This window comes from Channa argus, chromosome 13, assembly GCF_033026475.1.
Source record: "Channa argus isolate prfri chromosome 13, Channa argus male v1.0, whole genome shotgun sequence".
In the NCBI taxonomy this organism is placed as follows: domain Eukaryota; kingdom Metazoa; phylum Chordata; class Actinopteri; order Anabantiformes; family Channidae; genus Channa; species Channa argus.
In genome coordinates this window covers 15,878,775-15,899,693 of record NC_090209.1, presented here as the reverse complement: position 1 = coordinate 15,899,693, position 20,919 = coordinate 15,878,775, and the positions used below count along the sequence as shown (strand labels likewise).

The 20,919-nt window shown below is 38.6% G+C and overlaps 1 protein-coding gene across 2 annotated transcripts in view; it reads right to left on the bottom strand.

Moving 5' to 3' along the window:
- The window catches only part of casz1 (castor zinc finger 1), a 174,665-nt gene extending 156,593 nt beyond the window's left edge, over window positions 1-18,072 (bottom strand). For both annotated transcript variants that reach the window (XM_067528107.1, XM_067528108.1), the window contains exons 1-2: window positions 17,917-18,072; window positions 16,287-16,343 (exon numbers count right to left, since the gene is read on the bottom strand). The gene's annotated coding sequence lies outside the window, so the exon portion shown is untranslated. The remainder of the gene's footprint in view (window positions 1-16,286; window positions 16,344-17,916) is intronic.
- Window positions 18,073-20,919: the final 2,847 nt, after the last annotated feature.

Here is a 20,919-nt window from a genome sequence, read left to right as displayed (position 1 = left end):
CGTTCTCACATTCTCAACAAACACAGTATCTGGTCATTCACAGTCAACATTTTTGAATATCTGAGTTAACTAACATTGATTAACACATACTGCTCTGTTAAGCTACAGCCAAACTACAGACGGGCTATCTAGTTTGTCATTGAAGACTGGCTGAAGGTGGGGATACTGAACTGTTCTTCTCCCCCTTATGGCACACTGTGTTTATGCCAATCCCTCAGGCCATTTGTTTGCAGCACTTCCTTACCCCACAGCACCATGCATAATGCAAGAATGAAAATGTTAACAGTGGCAAATAAAATCAGCAAGGTGCCCCCACAAATCAGGGCAGTTTAGGAGCACATTTAATCATCCATGCATTGGGGACAACGCATAGCAATTAATTGTGGCATTTCAAAAAAGATCAGGACCCCATTTTTCCAGGGCCCTTCAAGCTTCTTGCTTAGTAGCCCCATACATTGCAAACCATTGGTAGCAGCCTCCACAAATCTCTTCACATTTTGGCCCAATTTAGTTTATTATGACTGTGAAGAAAAATTTTGTAGGGAGTTACACAGAATTGCATCAAGACAGTCTACCAAGCACAAGAAATAACAAAAAGCAGGCATCGTTTGAAGAGGGTCTCCCATGTATACACACAACAAGTAATCCAGTCTAGGTCTCTCATTTCTCCAGTATGCTCCAAGACAAACAAGTTACAGCACCATATGGTGGTGTCAGGAAAATAAATAATTTATAAAAAATTCAGGTGCAGTGTGCTGATGAGCAACTACAGAAATACCAATACTTGCATTCTCGTATTTAACCCTTCTAATAAGAAACTCTCAGGGGGGAGAACCACAATTTCAGGCTTTAACTGGATTGAAAACTACTTTGGAATTTCACAGACTGGGACTGGAAACTGTCTCTGGATGTAAGGACAGCATTTCATGCAGATACAATCTGCAGTGCCTTTCCGCACTTCCCGAACACGAGACAGTCTAATCTAATAAACTGGGGGGGGGCAGAATCTGCACAGGCTTTTAGCCCAGTGCCAGTGTGCCTTCTTTCACACTGTAGTCAAAAATCCACTTGTTATTTTCATTTCCACTGTATTTTCCCTGAGGTGTACTGTGCATGGCTTAAGTCATCATTGTTCAAGTCTTTAGAGTAAAAAAAAAGCACACACACACATATATGCACGCTGGTGGCAAGGTTATAGTCAGTCAGACAAGGGGGCACTCATATTCTGCCAACTCCAGGGAAAACTCACAGGGGGCTCTAGAAAGGGAGAACAGAGATGTGCCATGTTGCTGACATGGCAGCCATCACGTCACACCAACTTGTAAGAGTGATGTGCACAGACAGCTCTTCTACAGAGATTTGTAGAATACTGTGGTGGCTTCTAACCAAAAGAGGGGAGTGATGGATTTGTGGATTACATCACTTATTCCTTCTTTATACCTAATTATCTGCATCTATCTTATTCCTTTATACTGTCGGAAGAAAGGCAAACAAGACCCAATATCATGCACATAATCATCAAATCGGCAAACTCACAAAGTCTAGAAAGGTGTGATATTTGATGGGTCCACCGAGGTAAAGGCATAGTCAGCATTTTCACTATGAGTGTCTTCATTAAATGTTTTTTTTGTCTTGTGATAGAGATATTTACAATAAATGACATAAAACTTAACTCAAACATAATCAAAGTACGATCAAGTTGACTTCTGAATTAAAAAAAATTGAATGTGGCTGTCAATGGAATGTTTGAATTGCCAAAACAGCAGCTTCTCTTTGTAGTTTTACTTTGCAATTAAAGACACTCGAAACATTTAACCTTTTTATTATTATAAGTCTTAAAGAAGCACAACAAAGGGAAAATTGTTCAGATTCATATCAAACCAACACAGTCATTGTCATGGACAGTAAGAGCAGTGCAAAACCTGTAATGGTGCTGAAGAATGATAAGCTATTTGATGATCAGTGTCACAGGACAGAACATTAATTTTATTCATTTGTACAATAATTCTTTGACTGATGTGACATCCAGTGATGGATAACATTTCTTGCTACACTGAGCACTTAGCTTTTTAGTTAAATGTAGTATAAATAAAATAACACAAAAACAAGAGCCAACGAAAATTAACAAAAGTCTAAGCTTGTACATTTATCAAATCACATCTGTGCAACAACAAATAAACCCAATTTTTAATAAACACACTGTTATAGCCAGCATTATAATAAATTGTAAAACTCTAAATGGGTATGAAGCACTTTAGAACTTTAAAATGCTATGGCCATATATCGCTCTGTCGTTCAAGAACCACACGAACAGTAATATCAGCTGCTAATATTTAGATGACTCGTGAAATTGCAGGCTTTTAACATGGTGCTTCTCTCTTTAATATGCACATCAGTACAAAGCAAGCTAACAGAATAAGCAAAACAAAAAAAGATGGCCTGAGTTGTTCCGCCACATGCATGATAAATCACTGCCACTTTTATAGCCTCTAATAAGTTGATGCAAAGCCATTTTTCTTCCTACTCATCGTTCAAACATTTAAGGCATATTTACAAGGAACTTGTTAAAATATTTAATAATATTTAGTGGCAATTTCGGAGCAGCCTGTCAAGGTAAAATTTATGGCCATTAAGTGTTTAAAAAAGACGATGACATGAATAACAAACTGTCAAAATTTCCTAATTTGCATAGACAGGCCATAACTCCTACTACCTTGCATTAAAAAAAGAGGTTTTTAACAAAACGAGTCATAAAAGAAGCATTCAAAGTGAGTGATGGCAAAGACTCCTCTACAAAGTCGCACCACAGAGACAGCTTCCCCCCACTACAGATGCTTCCGAGATCAAGTCGGCCAATAAAAGGACATATATCCTGCTGCATTGACTTATTTATCCTGTGTGGATGAGCTCAAGATGGAACATCTCCTATAGGCAAGCTTAATTAATTGTGATAAAAGGGCTAATTCAGAGGCTGCACAAGAAAAGTGAGCCAAACAATAATATTCCCCACAAATCATCTCTGCCCGTCAAATATTTCCTCCATAACTTTCTAATTCAAAGTCCTTCGGACGTGAGGCTTTTGTTAAAGAATCTAATGGAGCCAAACAACCTCACACGTGTCTCTACCATTCTGTCTGCACTCCTGACTAAAATCATCAGATGCATCTGCTGCTGCTAGACGATAAACTCTTTTGTCCTTTGTTTGACTCAACACTATGGTGGCCATGTTTGATACCACTTCTTCCAGATTCAAAGTTTTCATGACAGGACTCAATGACCTGGGCCTGGCCTGGCTGTCCCAGTCAGAAAAGGGCCCCAGTTGACACTGATTGCAAGGCTATGAGTAGTCTCTCCCCTGTGCCCTCTCAGTGCAACTCTAATTAATAGCCAATTCATCTTCTCTGATCTGAGCCAGCACATGGAGTAATATATCGTTAGTTTGGCAAGCGAGCTATTAAAGTGTAATAACCAAGTACCAGCACTCGATTTGGAAGAGTAGCACATACTTAACCATGAAGTGGAAACAATTAATTTATTGGAGGACCTCCTGTAACCAATCGTTTACTAGCACTCACACTCTGATGCGAAAGGCCTCTTCTGCTGTGTGTGGCACAAGTCATTGACATATTTTGGGCTCAGCGCCTGAAACCTCATATTCTATCACCAGTTTTGTAAGCCTCATCTAAGCACTTTTGTCATACTTACTATACTGCCTCCATTAAAAAAAAAACTTTCAAAGAAACCAAATTCAATGTAAAAAGTTAGTTTCCAAACATTTACTACATTTTTCTTCATAGTGAAATACAAGTTACAGCCATCTGGATGATCATACTGAATCACACTGACTGATTGCATTTACATGCACTTACTCAGAGAAATCAGTTTGCTCACGTAATCGGAGAAAAGGGTTTACATGAATTTTCTGCAGGATAAATCTGCCTACCTTAATCCCCTACCCTGATTTTGGAAACCAGGTTTTCCGTTTACATGACTGTTAAGGAAGCAGCCTACTTAAGCACATGGAAACCGACTCACTGATGATACTTCAGCATAGAGCAGTTCTACGAGAAAGAACCATGCCACTTGAGATTACTATGGTTTTATGCCCGGTTTTATGCCCATTTTGTTCTTTTTTAGAAACGGGCATGTATGAATAAGTGTTTCTAAAAAAAGGAGACTTTTAGGGAACTTTTTAGGGAATAAATACTACTTTTTACACGCCAGCATGTGACGCATTCTTGACTAGGTAGAAGGAACCACAAAAATTTGTAATAATCTGTAATGTGTAATGCTTACACTGCAGATATAAAAATATGAACAGAATTTATCAATATTAGTGAAAAGGGCACCTGTGTCTTAGCAGGTAAAGCAGTTGTCCATGAGCCCCAGGGTCACAGATTCAATCCCTAGATCTGGCTCCTCCTGGCCGCAACACACTGAACCTCAAGTTGCTCATACGTGCCATTTATTTGGCCTTGAATTTAAGTTGCTTTGAATGAAACCACCCACTAAATGACTTATGGTGAAAAACTTTGCATTACATATATCAATACAAAAACAACAGGTAAATAATGATTAAAACTTGGGAACCTCACAACATTCAACTTGACTTGTAATTTGTGCACATTTTACAAGCAACAAATCAGTTCAACGCTAATAATGGCATTACTGGGTGTGAGAGGGGATGGAGTTAAGTTTGTTAAGTGGAATTAAGTTGTATCAACAAGCAGATAACGCTATTTTCCAAACACTAATGGCAGTAAAATATTTATTTTTTCAAGTTGTTTAGTTAAGTTAACGTGTGGCATTACTCCGAATTCACAAGTCATTCATAAAATTTCTGCTTTTGTAACAGACTGTTGCACCCTTTAGCAAATCCCGTTAGCCAAGCTTGCTTGGTTTTGTATTATTTCACCCAGATAAACAGGATTATCCTATAAGAATATTGCTAGAGCTTCCAGAGCTTCCAGTGATGAAACTTTGTCACCTGCCAAGTCTGTGAGGGTCCATGTCGAGCATGTGCACCCCACAAATTAATGTCCACGTAGACTGTTGGCACTAGTGCCAGGACTTCGTCTGTGCCAAATAAACTTGACATGTATTTCATGTATCAATGAACATTTTATTTCAGCATACTTGAATGTATATGTAACAGTTACACACATGGTTTAAAATGAAAAATAGAACTCTGTCGTAACAGACATACACATACAATATGATCAAAACTAGAGAGAGACATCTATTTGTGGGTTAATGGTATAACCAACATCACTGGCTGAAACTGACTTAACAATGTATTTTACCCAGTATCATAGACTCCACCAAATTTAATAAGTTTTATGTGCCCTATCTTAGACAATTAAGGTACTTTGCAAAACAACCCACTGTGTCTACTTCCTCAATCAGGCACCTTAAAACACTAAAGCCTCCCTTAGAACTTTTATAATTGCAGGAAATCAATGAAAATGCATGACTCACTCTTGTGCTCCTGGTCTTCCTAAAAGAAAACCTTTAAAACCCATTATTCTTTTTTGCAAGAACTAATGACGTTTTTTGTCTCTTCAGCTTAACACACTAATTGACAGTTTTTTTGGAGGATAGCCCAGATGGAAAAATAAGTACCCCCTCAAAGACCCAACTCCCTTGTTCATTCCCCTAGCTTTAAGTCCCTTATTAATTAAACTTTCACCAAGTCAGGAATTTTTATTAAAAAGATAAAGTCTGCTGTACCGTAAAACAGAACTAGCGTATTGTCTCTGAAGCTAAAATTTTATTTCTATAAATAAAAGAGACTTTTTAATACCATAATTTGCAGCAGAGGGACTGGGACCAAAAGGATCCACACAGAGTAATTAGAGGGAGATTTTCATCCCATCTACTTAAAAATTGGTCAGCTTTAACCAGTACCCTTTGCTCCAACTGAATAAATACTCTAAGACTGTTCATTTTAGCATCATGGGTTATTATTTACTGTATGGTATAAAGACGCAGCATCATGATACTCAGGAGAGACTGAAGTGTAAATATGTGTTTTGTCACTGCTATGTGTCTAGCCAGCTCAAACATCCTGGCAGACTGTTGTTCAAAGAGGAAATAAAGCTGCAGCCAAATATTGACTGCAGTTTATGATCAGTCATCCACTTGATCAATCAAATCCCTCCTGTGTCATTAACTTTGCAACAATATTTGTCTATCAACACCACAAGACAAGGATTGAGTTGCCCTAATTAGGGTGCCTTCTAATTTTTTGCTGTTTTGAACAAAACAAAAACTTATGCTTACTCTACTCGTGCTGACATGGAGATTGCCATATTTGTTTTTAAATAAATATTTGAAAAGGTACAAATGACATTTTTACACAAATCTAATACATTAATTTAAATCTAAATTAAATTAAACATTATTAGAAATTAAAAACACAACAATGGTTTCACATTTAAAATACAGCTGTTTACATGATTGCAATGGTTATTCATAAAAATATATGAATTAATATATTAATTTTAAACCTGAAATTATTTAACATTAAAAAAGTTTTGATGGATGACATCTGGTCAGCAACATAAAAAGTTGAACACCTTTCTTTAAGGGTATTCTCATCTTCTTTTCCTTTGGCCACAGCGAATCATCTGCCTCCATCTAACCCTGTCTTCTGCATCCTCTTCTCACTCCAACTAACTTAAATACATAAATGTCCTCTTTGGTCTTCCCCTATACCTCCTGCCTGGCCACTTCAACCTCAGCATCCTTCTACCGTTATATTCAGTCTCTCCTCTGAACATGTCTAAACCACCTCAATCTGGCCTCTGACTTTATCTCAAAAACCTCTATCATGAGCTGTCCCTGTGATGTCCTCATTCCTGATCCTATCCATCCTCGTCACTCTCAAAGAGAACCTCAACATTTTAAGCTCTGCTACTCTTCTTAAGCTCTGTTCCTTCTTCAGTGCCACTGTCTCTAAGCCGTTCAACATCACTGGTCTCAGCACAGTCTTGAACATCTTTCCTTTCATTCTTGCTGATGCTCTTTTATAAAACAACACACCTGACAAATTTCTCCACCCGTTCCAACCTGCTTGCACACGTCTCTTCAGCTCTTTTCCACACTCTCCGTTGCTCTGAACTGTTGACCCTAAGTCCTGCACCACTCTAACATACGTACTCTAACATACTTCTCTGCCACTCCAGACTTTCTCATACAATACCAGAGCTCCACTCTCAGCACCCTGTCATACGCTTTCTCTAAATCTACTAAGACACAATGCAGCTCCCTGTGACCTTCTCTGTACATCAGTATCTTTAAAGAAAATACTGCATCTGTTTTATTCTTTCTAGGCATAAAACCATATTGCTGCTCACAAATGTTCACCTCTGCCCTTAGCCTAGCTTCCACTACTCTTTCCAACTTCATAGTGTGGCTCATCAGCTTTATTCCTCCACTTTTCATCCTCTTCAGGGCCCTCCTCAATTCACTCTTACTAATCTTTTTTACTTCCTGCTCCACACCAGTCACCTCTTCTACTCTTCGTTCCCTTTCATTTTTCATTCAACACTTCAAAGTTCTCCTTCCATCTTCCCATCACACTCCTGGCACATGTCAATACATTTCCATAGTTATCTTTAATCACCCTAACATGCTGTACATCCTTTCCATCTCCATCTCTCTGCCTCGCCATCCTGTACAAATCCACCCCTCCCTCCTTACTGTCCAACCTAGCATTCAAGTCCTCATATGCTCTTTTGTTTGACCTTTGCCACCTGTACCTTCACCTTACGCTGCATCTCTCTGTACTCCTGTCTACTCTCTTCAGTCCTCTCAGTGTCTCACTTCTTCTTAGCTAAACTCTTTCCCTGTCTAAAGTACTGAACTTTCTCGTTCCACCACCAAGTCTCCTTGTCCACTTTCCTCTTTCCAGATGACACACAGAGTACCCTCCAACCTGTCTCCCTAATCACATTAGCTGCAGTTGTCCAGTGATCTAGAAGCTCCTCCTGACCACACAGAGCCTGTGTCAACTCCTCCCTACACAACATTCTTCCTTTTTCAACTCAGTCCTTTTTTCAACTTTCAACTGTATTTTCTGGCTACACTCTCACTGATATGTTAAACCAAGTCAACGTCGGCACAAGATGTAGTCCACCTGAGTGCTTCTACCTCTGCTCTTGTATGTCACCCCATGTTCCTGCCTCTTCTGGAAGAAAGTGTTCACTACAGCCATTTCCATCCTCTTCACAAAGTCTACCACCATCTGACATTCTGTGTTCCTGTCCTGAAGACCAAACATGCCCATCACATTCTCATAACCTCTGTTCCCTTCACCTACATGTCCATTGAAATCTGCACCAATCATCACTCTCTCACCTCTGAGGATGCTTTGCATCATTTCATCTAACTCACTCCAAAAATTCTTCTTCTCGCCTAACTCACATCCCACCTGTAGGGCATAACCACTAACGACATTGAACATCAGTCCTTGAATTTGCAGCTTCAGACTCTTTTCACCTCCATAACAAGCATTTAAGCTTTGAGCCTTCCTACCTTTCCATCTGGACTTCTGGACACACAGTATATCCACCTTCCTTCTCTGCATGATGTCAGCCAACTTTCTAGCTTTGCCTGTCATAGTCTCAACATTCAAAGTCCTTATTGTCAGTCCTACACTCTTGGCCTTCCTTTTCTCTCTCTGCCTACGAACACGTCTTCCTCCTCTTCTTCTTCGACCAACAGTAGCCCAATTTCCACCCTGTAGGTCAACAGCACCGGTGATGGTTTTTGTTAACCCAGGCCCAGACCGATCCGGTGTGGAAGTCAGATTCTTTATGGAAGTCATGATTCATATGTTTAATTTGGCATGCGTTTTAGATCGGATGCCCTTCCTGACACAACCTTCAGCCTTTATCCGGACTTGGGACTGGCACCAGAAGCCATGGTGCATTTTTAAGGGTATTCTTATAAAGTCAAACAAGAATGAAATAGTCTGTTGAGTACTGTGAAACAAGTACAGAAAAATCAAAAAGTATCTTGTGTTTTTCTTTTTTTTCCCCTTGTCTACTATACTGGAAAATGCTTCACTAATGAATATCAAACACTTTAAGGCAGTGTCCTCTCTCTAAATGTGTTCAGCTGCTTTCAACCACAAATCTCAAGTATAAACAGGGAAACTGCCTTGGGGAATCACTGTGAAAGACCTCAAGAGCTTGTCTGTGGATGTGGATATGTGTAGAGAAGGTACAGGAGGTCAACATTACATCTACTAGCGTGATGTGTAGTTTGCAGGTCAAAACAATTGTTATGTCAAGATGTTATGCGGCCAAGGTGAAGGCAAAGCTTAAACCAAGAACTTCATGCAGTTAAGGTGCCAGAAAAGCAATGTATGCAATAAAGAGGATCATTATGCCAGTTCCACAGTCACTGCTGTACTGCCAGCAAATCACAGCCAATTAAGAAGCCTTTAAGCTTACAAGTCAAGCATAACTTCTTGGGCTGTCTATAATGTGGTTTTATGGATATGAATTGGTTCAAATGGCTATACTGAACTTGTGATGAATGTTTAAACGTAATAGAAAATGTGACCTGGGTAGGATTAGTGTTGAAAACTAAACATGTCATTTGATGCTTTCTGATTTCCAGGGGAAACAGAAGATAAAAGAAGCTTTGGGAACTGCATGTATGATCCAATTCTATCATTTCATGAGAATCACACATTCTACTAATTCTGAGAGATAAACAATTCAGGCCACTTTCCCCAATTTTTGTGTCAGTTTTCTGTTTTCTGCTAACGAGATGTAACTAATATGTACTGGAATGCTGTGTGAACAGACAATTTGATTGGCCACAGAGAACTTAATGATGTATACCAAATGTGGGGGGACAGCTTCTAAGCGCAGATTTTTGCAGACCAACATAGCTGTTGACAAGAATTTCCACCCAGTTTGCCATTTCTGTCAGGCTGAAAATCTAAAATTAAGAGCAAAATGTTTCCAAAGTACCGCAACCGTTAACAAATCATGTCTTATTAGCATTTTACTACAATTGGTCAGATTGTAAGGACACTTTGTAAAAAAAAATGCCACTTAGCAAGAGGGAAATCATAATTAGAAGAAACACTGTATTCTGGCATCCATGTACATGCAGAAAACAAATCTGAGTGTATACCTGAGATCCTTTTAACTAATTAAACAAACATAAATCACACATTTCATGTTGTCCATTTACATAAATGCACCCTCCAACTGTGATGTGAATTTTGTTGTATTGTTCCTCTGCGCACATTGCAGCTTATTCAAGCTTAATTTGTGCCACTGTGTCTTCCTGTGAGCAGACCCCTGTCATCTTTAAACTGCTCCATTTAAAATGCAATTTGATTATCTGCCAAATTGCTACCAAGTCTTTCCCTCTGCAGCTTGGGGATGGGGGGTAAAAATTTTAATTAGCATTTGTGCATAAAAGAGAGGTCTTTGTTGCATTTTGAAAACGGCATCCCAGAATGACCACGACTTTCAAAGAGTCATCACCCAAACGATTTCAAACTAATAGATCCAAAGGGAGAGGAGCAGTTCTGGCATGGACGGATGGGGGGAATCACAGAGGTCTTCGGTGGCACTGAAAAAACCCACAGGACACAGCATGTTTAAATAATCCAAAACTTTTCTTTAATCATAGTTTAGAAAATTGGCTGGGACCTTAAGCAGGAGACAGCTGCTCTGCCCCATAGCCAGTTAATAAGATTCACTGAGGGTTTCCCTTAAAATATTTACGCTGTCCCATGGTACAGCAATATTGTCCTAGAATGAGGAGATAACAGCCAAGGAGGTGTGTTGAAGTTCTCCTAATCAATTTGCTAATTACTGGAGCAGTTATAGGAGAGGAGAGAGGAGTCCCTTCTGGCAAGCTGTATTCTAAAAAACGCTGAAAAATTTATTTACTCTCTTAGCCAAAAGGAATTCTGAAGAGGGATTACAGCAGAGAGCTGATTGAGACAGAGCTGTGTTCTGGCTGAGGTCGAAGGCAAGGAGCAAGGAGAGGTCTCCAAACATAAAAAGATCTCTCAGGACCTGCACCTTTGCATCTGCTCTGGAAAGCACGATGGCAGACTTACAAACTTGGCACAAAAAGACCTGACTGCTACAGCTACATATCAACAAATATTAATGAGACTTCTGGTTCTTGCATAGTAAATTATTATTGTGGGATTTATTGCATATGTATGCACTGTATACACTATCTAGCTAACTCCAAAATTTAAAAAAGTATCCATAGAAATACTAATATAAGACAATCACTTTAATATTTTATGTCATACGAGCTATGTAGTGGTATGTAGTGGTACACAGAGCAGAGGGCAGTAGGCCTCGACATTATGCCAGACGTTGGATTTGTGTGCCTGAAGCCACCCAGTGCCCTCTGGTAAGGGCTGACCCTTTCTCCAAACCTCAGGGACTGAGGTTGGGACACAGTCCACATCTTCAGGGTTAGGGGCAAAACCTGCTCCACCTCTTCAATGCCACACTATCTGTAATGAACCCTTTTATTTCCTATAGTTGTAGCCAAAAGCATGTTATGTGGATCAAGAGAGTTGAAAGGTCAGCATAAACTAAGAGCTACAAGGACAATATTTTAAGCCAGTGATAAACCTCTATGAGCAGAAGTACAGTAAAGTCTGGTGCATGTTAGACCTACGATACAAAGGGCCTTTCTGTCTGCCACCACCGTTGGATCCGTTGCCCAAAGGGAAGGTATTTCATTTGTCAAATTTCTTAAAAATATTTATTTTTATTATTATTTTTTTTTAAATAATGTTTTTTTTTTATATTACACTGTGCAACACTGACTTGAGGAATGTTTAAACACTTATTTTGTGTTTTTACCACAACAAAAGGTACAATCACAGTGGAAAAAAGGAAAACCAAAACATAACCTTATTAGTTTTTACAGTCTGTTTCCATGTCACTCTGATCATTTCTACAATAAACTTGTTTCCCTATCTCCAACAGCCTCTCTAGTGTAACTGAGCACATGGATCTGAGCACAATCCCACAGAGAACTGAGACAAAAACAAAAACACAAAAAAACCAGTTGCTGTGACATTTTGTTCCCTCTTACCTCAACGCACGCCAGTCACAATGGACCGGTGTGTATGAGAACTGTGTTGAGATTGCCATGGTGATGGCTCTTTGCCTCCCAGGGCTCCCTGGAGGGGGTTGAAGAGTTGGTGGTGGGGAGGAGGGGGGCAGTAATGGAGCAGCTTGCCAACCAAGCCTCAACCAAAGCACAATCAAATGAGCATGGTGATACCTTTTTACTAAAAGCATCTTCCATGTGTATATTAGCAATATCTTTAGCCAAGTCAAAGTTAAGTCATTTCAACTTCTAAACTCAAGGTAGAGTAGAACAGAGCAACTGACAACACAGCAATGAAACCAGGGTGACATGTTGCAGGGAAAGTCTTTTACTCCTTAACCTTTAAAAAGGGCAAAAAAAAGAACAAAATTGTTCATGAGCAAAGGTCTGAGAACATCTGTCTCTAGATAGATCATCCTTATATGACAGAAAGGCACAGAGATGGCATGTACTAAATAAGACAAAAGGGCACCCCCACTCTACACCACCAGCTCCAATTTCGTTTGCTTATTTAACTGCTGTCTATTTCTTGGACAATAATGTGAATATGTTTCCTGTAAGAACCAACTAAGTCATCATCATTAAGTTTCAAAAAGTGGTTTGTATAAAGTGGTTGAGAAACTAATTTTCTTCCAGCAGTCAACATGCTTGGCTGAAACTACATCTAATATTTGGACAACATAAATATCTGTGAGAAAAACATGTTTTTAAAGTTTCCTCAAGACAACAACAAAAGGAAATTATCTCTGTGATAATCTGTAAGCCCTGGGATACACTAAAATATTAATTATAATTCCTAATTGTTGCGTTGCAACAAGCATAGTATTAGTGCAGTCATGGTGATCAGTAAATTACACTTTTATTACAATATTCTCATTCCCCAGAAAAAGCTGCAAAATGCTTCCATATTATGGCAGGTAAAATTTATAAATAAGAATGCTCTGTATTGCCACGTACTTCTTAGTTTTTTGGTTTTGTTTTTATGTTAGTCAGGCAGACCCTAAGACTATTTAGTTTAACTGTGAAAAATTTTATAGTGCAATCCTTTGGACTAAAAGCATGATTACATTGTTTGGCACTAAGTGAACTGGAGCTGGAGCCAGAAAATAGGACCACTTTCAATTTATTGATTTGAAAATTTATTTTGAATCAATAATGCATTTTGAATTGAGAAGCAATCCTACATCATTTCTGCCACCACCAACCAGAACTTGAATCAAGTTGTGAAATTCTCAGAGATCCCTACACTAAAAAGAAAAGCAGGAGTTAACTAAGCTGGGGAAATAAAATGCATTTAAGATTTTTATAGGCTGTTTTATATAAATGTGGACATGGCAGAACATTTATCTTATTGAAAGCAGTTGACAGGACTCCCTAGAAATGGATATTTATTTAAGAAACACACATAAAGATAATTTTGAAGTGAATTTCAAAAAAGATGGTCTCTATCTATATACATTTAAAACATCTATCAAACATTCATCCAGTTTAGCAAGTATCACAAGCGCTTAGATTACAATGTTTACATTTTTAAACCTGTCTTGAAAACTGACAAAGTAAAAAACCAAAACACTTACTGTACTAATTAGTGTAAGTATAAAAATCTCCTTCTGGTTTCTCTTTGGACTAAGATTAATGTGCCAGACGTGCCTCACATCTGATTTGATTAATGAACAGGAATACGGAAATATTACCGACACTGTAGAATGCACAGGGTGACAACTCTGGACTGTAAGCTTAACACAGTAAATACTGAATTGGATTTCGATTAAAACAAACATGGTTGAACAACCACTACAAGTGACTGGCAATTTGTTAAATGAGTTAATTGGTCACCAGTTCATCCAATTCATCTTAAAGCTTGTTTCTGGACCACACCCAAAGAATAATGAGTTAGACGTGCACAGCAGCCAACAGTTACATTGAGGACAGGAGTGAATCCCTTGTGTTAAGTGTTGCCAAAATCAAAACTGTGCTATTAAGATTTTTAATCAAGTTTTGTACTCAACACCTGTCAATTTTTAGTTCTTCTGAACTATTGTGGCTTACACTAAGTCTTATGGTTAATGTGGCTGTTTTGAGAATGATGCAGAAGTGTTTGCTGCCTAAATGCCAGGTGGTGCTGGCTCTGAAAAGCTACATGCTGGGGTAAAGGGCCTTAACCTTTATACAGTGTGTTAATGTCCTCACTTTCTCCTTGAACATCTATCCTTAACTGTGCTCCTCTGGTCCCCTCCCTGTCCCAGAGTGGCCAGCTGGGAACAGCGCGCATGTGCTGACGTCCCTACTAACCTTGGCCAGTGTAAGGATTACCGTGCATTTACACTCAATGCTCCTTCTTTCCTTAAGACTTATTAAGAATGATAATGAGCTCGAAAGGGGCAGCATGTTCGTTTCTCAACTCCGTGAAAGCTCCTCTCTCTGTCTTTCTTTCTTGCTGTTCACTTGTCTTGTTCCTTTCTATTCTTCCTCTACCTCTTCCTATAGTCTTTGCTGTGTCTCTCCCTTAGCCCATGCCTCTCTCTCTCTCTCTCTCTCTCTCTCCCCATCGTATTGAAAGGACCCAGGACAAATTACCAAAAAGGCCATTTTCATCTATGAACTGCAGGATTTAATCGATACTTATTTCATGCCTTCAAAATCAACCCTATATTACTGTTGTCTGTGTGATTTGTTTATTTTGCTCTGGAATATTCCTTCAGTCGAGGGGGGGGAAATGCACGGGATGCAATTCACCTTGAACCTCCATTATATTGGATTTCTCTACTGGCTGATCAAGCATGCAAAAAGGACATTTCCTCAGCACTAAAATAAAAACAATAATGAAGATTAAAAAAACATGTGTGCTATTTGTGCTGGTATAACAGTACGTGTTGAAGGCAGTATATTTTTACAAGGCAAAACACTATGGTTGTGGTAATGTGAATTTGTATACAAAATCATTACACTGAGGGCAATTGATAAAGCTTATGTGCTGGGAAACAAAAGTAATGGCTTTTGAAGCCTGTCAAATCCGGCACTGGATTTCTGACACTTACGTGACATCAAAGACCTGAGGTCTGCAGTCAAGGTCAAACAGAAAAGGAATACACGTGGGTTTAATTCTACACATCCTTTGACAGATGCAGATGGGTACTTATGAGACATGAGGCATTTCACTGATTGATAGGACTGCAAGAAATATGAACGTTGGAGGCATCATACACTGATTAAACAATGAGATTCTCAAGCAGTGGATTGAGGCAGGAGCAAATACTACAGGCAACATTTTGAGTGCCATTTCAGAGTGAAAGAGAGAGATATCCAATCAAAAGGCCTAGAGGACCACATTAATAAACAATAAACCAAACACATAAGCCAAATCACAATTAAAACTGCACAAATGGACAATTAGCATCTTTGCTATATCAGCTCTAGATTCACCGAGCTCTACTTTTACCTATAGTGACAATGAACAGTTATAAAAGAAGGATGGCAGAGAGAATGACGGCAGTATGTTTGACAGATGGTTATTGCAGTGTCTCATCAATGCCAAAGAGAGATGAATCCTGTATCTCAGGTCTGACAGTGAAGGCAAGCTAATGTCCAGCTAGAGATGGACCACTGGAAAGCAGACACATGCTGTCACATTCCAGAGTTTCAGTGCGGGAGTACACAAGACAAATAGCTGGAAGTTGCTTCAACTAATAACCATCCAGCTCTCTTTAGGTATAATGTACAAAGATGCATTTACAATAACCCTAAAATGCACTGAAGTGAACTATTCTAGCCTGTTGTCTCACCTGTTGTTGGTTTTTATTTGTGGTAACCTCATTCAAAAGAGACACCACTAAAGTAAACTTAACTTTAGTCAACCTAATTCTTTCTATTCATATCACATAAAAGTCATGGTGATTTCATGTCTAAACATGTGTTTTTAAGCTCACCTGTTTAAGTGTCGAGTGTGTGCTTGCTTTGCATGCATGAATACATCTGCAACAGTTAGGCTGCACAGCTGCTGCATTATGAGGGTATTATGGAAAATACCTCAAAAGCACACAGTAGGCACATAATAAATCTTTTTCACGTTATAAAATTATTAAATCTACAACTGATTTGTGAGACAAAGAATTAAATCATAAAAGGGACATCAACACTGTAAAATTGAAATAAACTTTCATGTTTACCTTGTGTTGTACTAGCAGTGGCATTTTTAATATAGAAGATGGCTTTCCATGAATGATCTGTTTAACCAAAGACAGGAGGGAGAAAAAAAAAGGGTAATTAATTACTTCTGTGAGCTATTGCACGGGAGAGACAATAAACCTGCCTGGTCGCCATGGATATGACATATTTGCTCTGAAAACAACACAATAATTAGCAAAGGAGAAAGATCCGGCGAGAATATGAGAACTCAGGGTTTAAAGTGCCAGTGATCTATTCGTGTCTTCATCTTCATCCCTGAGAATAATAACAAACATAGTGGCAGGTACACAGCACAGACATTTATAAATGCACAGAAGAACAAACAGTGACCCTTTCCAAAAGCGTGTTAAATTAAATCTCAAATGATAGTGGTGTTTTGTAGAGATCACAACTATCCAAACACACAATATACTTACAGTGTTTTTAAACAGATTGTTTGTTCTACGGGAGATGGAAGTCAAAAAACCTGCCTTAGAGCCACTAAGAGCAGGAACTGCAGAAAAATCATATTTACCATAGCAGATACTGTGTGTGTGTGTGTGTGTAGTGTCAGGTAGGTGCATAACATGTATAACAGCTAAGACATGTTGAGAAAGTTTTTTTAATTGATTTTTTTTTAATGAGGTTATATTTATGGTGGGATTTACTTCTAGAATTTCTACATAATAGCTTGCTGAAAATCCAAATAATTAGATAAAATTACATTTTGGCGAAGTATTGTGCATTTAGCAAGTGATAGTTTTGGCCTTTCTGACTACAACTCTAATTATCAAAATCCACATGCAAAAATGAAGAAAACAAATATTTCAAAACGTTATTTATAATCCAAAACAGCAGAACTTCCGCATTTCTGGCTTTGAATATTGATTGCATTTATAGTAGTTCCTCTATTGACAGTAAATGATACTGCACGAAGGCTACTACCTGTTTAGTGGCAACCGACGGAGTTTCACTAAGTTTTTCTAAACAAAAACCGAGACTTTCGCTGAAGTCGCACCGCAAAGCTTATGTCATTTTGCAGTTCTGAAGAAGTGTGAGTGAGACATTATAGGTTCTATAATGTAACTCCTAATAAAACACATCATATCGGTCTTGGTGGCGCTATGTTCTTCTAACGTTGTACGTCGTGTGTGGGGAATGAGAGTCTTTGAGCTCGCCTGAACTGTGCGAATAAGGGAAAAAGTTGCACTTGACGGTCTTAACTTTTGAGTGGAGGCAGGCGTTTTGGTCGGCTGCAATTTTAATCCGATCCCTGACAGCTTTGTATATGTTGTATGAATTACAAAAGTTGTAGGCAAGCTTGGTCTCCTCGCCAATATTTCCAAATGTACAGTAGGTTCACTAACAGACTGTGTGAGACGCTCCAGACCTGCTGCTGTCGGCGCGCTGCTGCTGCCGCCGCCGCTGCTGCTGCTGCTTCGAGGCAGAGACACACACCGTGTTTGCCGACGAGTGCCCACATATTATCTTCAAGCTTTCGTGCACTTTAAACACATCGGTTTAAAACTGCCTCATGTTGTAGCGAGGCACACTTTTGTGTCGCTTTCTGTACAGAGTGCAATGTTTTGAAATGAGATGTGCGTGTAGAGTAGTTGAGAGGAAAACTCTTACCTGTGGTACTTCGCTGTCTTTCGCTGACTTCCATCTAAAAGGACGTGTGTGTGTGTACGGTGGATAGCCTTAGGGCTATCATTATTAAAGTTGACAATGTCTTTTTTCAGTTTTTCGAGCTTTATTGTAGCATTTTCTTATTTCCACAGGGCGAGTCGCCCGGAAGATCTGCCCTGGAGACCGGCTCCAAGTGGGAAGAGGAGTCCCTAATTGAATTTCTCCGTTGGCAGGTGTTGCTTGGAAAACCTGGACTAGATCAGTTGTGGCCTCAGCGGGAAGCTTACAAAATAAATGTAATTTTTTAACGTCTATTATTTTAGAAACTGCTTGTTTGATGTTTTCAATTAGTGTAATAAAGTTAGACAAAGACTACAGGAGCAGATTCCCAGGCAAAGTATATGAAACACCAACAAGTATTATGCATTTAACTTAGTGTTTAAGGTTGCCTGTAAACTCGGGTAATGTGGTGGGAGATGGTCACCAGCAAAATATGACATATAGCTGCATGTGAAAGGTTAGCGGTAGGCTGCGCGTCAAGTAAATGTTAATGGTAGGCTACACATTCTGTTTTTGTAGCCAACTAGCTAACACTAGCTAACTTTAGCTGATCAAACAATTAGCTAGGCTATTTAGCTACTCTAATTTAGCTACACTTCACATTAAACTAATTATGGACGTTGAAATTAACTTGTCGTCCTCTTCACTTACTCTATGAAACTAAGTAGTGTTTTTTCCAACATTTATTTATTTATAGGTACCACCACCAACTCCAGAGCTAAAATGAACATTTTAGCCTACTAATGTTAAATGCACGTTACTCAATTCACGTTATCTCGTTGCTGTCAGTTCATACAATAGTAACGGATATTCTACCTATGGCCTAACTGCATTGGTTTAACTGCAATAGAAACGCCTACATAGTTTAGTATCGGCTATAGTTTTAAATAACAGAGAAAAAAGCCAATAACTAGACTATATAAATTATTATACATTGTCATAACTGCAATAAAACAACACAGAAATGGAGTTTACATATTAATGTATAGTGGTACAGCATAATATAAGCTGTATTAAGTGACAAGGTCCATTTTGCCTACGTAGAGACTATTTATTCTTCTAAATTGACCTAGTTCTCTTTTGTTGAACATGCACTTGTAATTTTTACTTAGTGGTGAGACTGAATCAAAATAGTGATGTTGAAGGCCATAATCTCAAACAATGAGCTGAAAAGAGCTTAAACACTCCAAACTTAGAGGAACTGCTCTTTTCCCCATAAGTATCCACTTTCCCAGTACACATAACAATTTGATCTACTGTAAATTTATTACTTAGTGCTGTTTTAAAGTTAGTGTCAGATCCAGTCAAATTCTGACGAGATTCTTATCTTCTTCTCAGTTAATATAGCTTTTTTGAGGCATAATTGATAGTTATGCATTATTCAAAGTTTACATTAGTGTCCTGTTACTTCAGAAGAGCACTTTTTTTGTTAGTTGTGCAGGTTTAGCAGATAATAAACCACTGTTCACAACATCCCATAGAGCAGTCCATTTAAAGTTTACACTGCTACTGGCAGATCACTAATGTCACCTCCTGTCTTTGTTTTCCTTCTCTACCTTCTTTCCTTCCAACTAACATACATCAATAATTTACTGTAAAATATTCTGAGCATGAGACTTCTTAAAGGTATTCCAGGAGCAAAGCCCACAGGAACAGTGGGGCTGTGATAATGTATTTTAAACTTGAACTTTCCTTATCTAAATTCTGCAGTCTTGTGAACTATTGACAAACAGATTATTGCCAATTAGCAGTTTTGTGGTGTGTCCTGTTGTACATAATAAAGAATCGAGAGGATCGATAGCAAATTTAACTAACATGTTAGATACTGCTTTAACGCCTACCTTCCCTGTAGGGTTCAGGATTGTGACCTATTCCCTGTTATACCTCTAACACACAAGGATCACTCAGGATATTTGTTAAATGAGTAGATCTTATCACCTTCTCATTCTCATTTCAGAGACCCTTCCTACTTAAGCACTTGTGCAGCAATTTGACATAATATGAGCAATCCAACACAATTTAAGGCTAAGCTGAAATATTTCTCAGACGTACTTTACGCCATGATTTTTTTAAGGGATTAACAATTTTCATTGGCATTTTCACTCTTTTCTATAAACAAATAACCTTTACACCTGCCACTATTTAATTTTAATACATTTACCTTTAAAATGTCCTTAATAAATACTTTAGAGCTTGTTCATAGTTCATACTCATCTCATATTTATCTGTGGCTGGTGTCAATGTGTAATGTTGATGAGGCCTTAAAGTCTTCCTTAAGGTCCTCCGCCAATTTTCTCCTACAATACAACTTAAAACATCAACATGATGACACATTCAAAAATATTGATTCTCTCTATATAGTTAAGACTGTCAGACATCAGTTTTAAAATGCACACCTTTCAAAACATAAATCTACAAGTTATTATTATATATGTTATGTCCCCCCACATACACATGGACACACCACGGTCACTGCAGAGGTCCAAGCAACCCATCCATCAGTGTGTTCCTCCTGATGTTGCAATACTGTGATACAGAATAATAAAGAAGTGAGAAAGACCAAAAAATCAATAGATTATTCTGCAGATCACTTGATTCAGTAATGATCCAGTCCATTTATCGCCAGCCGTTGATTCATAAGGCTTGCTCTCAAGGGCGTACCCATCCCACCTCTGCCCTGCTGACTTCTTTTGCCATTGCTACTACTAATTATAAAACATTAAAAGCTAATCACACAGAAGTCCAAGGTTAGGTAAGACATACCGTTAGGTTAAACTGAAGAGTCCATTTCATCCTGAGATAATATAGCTTTCATAGAGAAGCTCATAACGAACTAAGGTATTTTTTTTATAATTCTCTGCCCCATCAACACTTGAAGAACCAGACTTAAGCTTCCTAAAAAGCTTTCGGATCTACTGTAACAGCAAAACTGTTTTATTCTTGCAT